The sequence below is a fragment of the Galeopterus variegatus genome, unplaced genomic scaffold, assembly GCF_000696425.1.
Source record: "Galeopterus variegatus unplaced genomic scaffold, G_variegatus-3.0.2 Scaffold4231, whole genome shotgun sequence".
NCBI classification, from domain to species: domain Eukaryota; kingdom Metazoa; phylum Chordata; class Mammalia; order Dermoptera; family Cynocephalidae; genus Galeopterus; species Galeopterus variegatus.
In genome coordinates, this window is record NW_007730342.1 from 1,819 (window position 1) to 3,814 (window position 1,996).

Sequence of the window (1,996 nt, forward strand, 5' to 3'; positions counted from 1 at the left end):
TCTAGAAAATGGTCCCTCTTCTCTTTTAATATAACTTATTAAAAAATATTTGGGATTACTCTGAATCTTTCCAAATTTGCAGTTTCATGATCAACCTCCAAAAAGTTGTGCTAGTGTTTGTGAAGAATTCATTAAAATCTGTTCAGCATTTCCATCTAAGTGCTTTGATATGTACTAAGAATGTCACTTGAATTCCCTTTGATTATTGAGTTGAGTGTCCTTGTCTTTGTCATAGTAGAGCTGCTCCTGCTACTTACGTGGAGAGCTGACTCCCATCAGATGGCTCTGGGTTTGCATGTGGGAATAAAAGTTAGAATAACCTTTTTCTAACTGCAATAGATCCTCCCCTAAATATTTACCCCAGTCTCTGTCACTGAAGTGCTCTCATGTTCTTAGTGAACTGTTTTATTTGGAAGCTCTTGTAATAACTGTGTATGGTTTTTGAAGCTCTCTTCAAAATATTCCCCTCCTCTTCTTTCACACTGAGGAGCACGTTCATCACCACAGGATTGTAACAACTGTGTTTGGCTTATAACCTTTCTGGAATCATAGTCCTCAAGTGGACAATACAAACCCCTCATTTGCATCAATGTCGCTCTTGTTGGAATTCACGTTGTCCCTTTCAGAATCTTGTGAGGGTCTTAAGTTTTCCTCTGTAGTGATCTTGACAGGAACACCTTTTTGAGCTGTGTCTGTTCCCTGAATGAAAGGCTCACAAATGTCTGAGTCTCTTTCATGTCAGGGACTGTTATCANTTCCTGGTAGCCTAAATTTTTTCAGTGAAAGTTCAAAATAGCAATTGTGAACAATGGGAGAGAAACTGATCGGGGGCCCATAAAGTCCTCAAGAGTTTGCTGAACAATTGATGTAAACTGATGTATATGATATAAACCAGAATATAGAGTGTATGCTCAAGTGATAATGTCATGATGGAATTGGAAAGGTAGGATGTGTTTAGATTACGGAATTTAGTCTTTATACAGACAATGGCAGCCATCAAAGGTTTTTGAGCAGTGGAGTGATGAATTGTGTATAAGATTATTTGGGAGTGACTGGGGGCAAGGAGAAGTACTAAATGTCACAATAATCTAGGTGATAGACAAGGGAAGTGTCTTGTTTGGAGACTGAAAGAGGAAAAAACTTAAGTGCTACTGAGGAGTCAGATCCCATAGGACTAGTGATGATGCCACCAACTGGATTGGGGGGCCCTTAGGGTCCTTCCCCCAAACTACACCAACTTTCATCTTAGTCTATGCTAAGCAAATATACACTCTAAGTAAAAACAGGGTGCTTTCCATGCCAACACTGGTTTCACACATATTGCCTAGCTCCTATCTAGAATGCTACGCGTAAATGTCTCCCTGTGTAAAAACTTGGGAACTTCCTCTGCAGAGATTAGAGGCTACTCACATGAAAGAGGAGTCAGAAGGAAGTCAAAATTTTAACTGGCTTTACTGGGTGGATGTCATAATACTATTGACCAAGAAAGGGAGTAAGAGAGATCATATTTGTGAAAGACAATGATGGATTTTAGAGGCCAGAATGATGTATGTGCATTGAGGCAACCAGGGTTGAGAATGGGAGTCTGGAGCTTGGGAGGGAGCCTGGGCCTTGTCATGCAGATCTGGCATCACCTTTGCAGCATTACTAGTTGAGGCAGTGGGGTCCAGGAGGGTGTAAAGGGGTCGTAAAGAAAGACCAGGAACAAATCCTTGAGGAATGCTGTCTTTAAGAGGGCAATCAGAAGAGGAGTGTCAGGAAGGAAAATGAGAAAATGTCAGAGAAACAGGAGTATAAACAGAACACAGCTCATGAGAGCCCCGACTGGAGATAATCACTCCAAGGAAGGGCGAGTTAGGGATAATGGCAGAGTACTTTTTTCTTTTACAGAAATCATCACTTCTCTTGAAAATTGATTTTTAATTTACATTTTATTCTAGAAAATGGTCCCTCTTCTCTTTTAATATAACTTATTAAAAAATATTTGGGATTACTC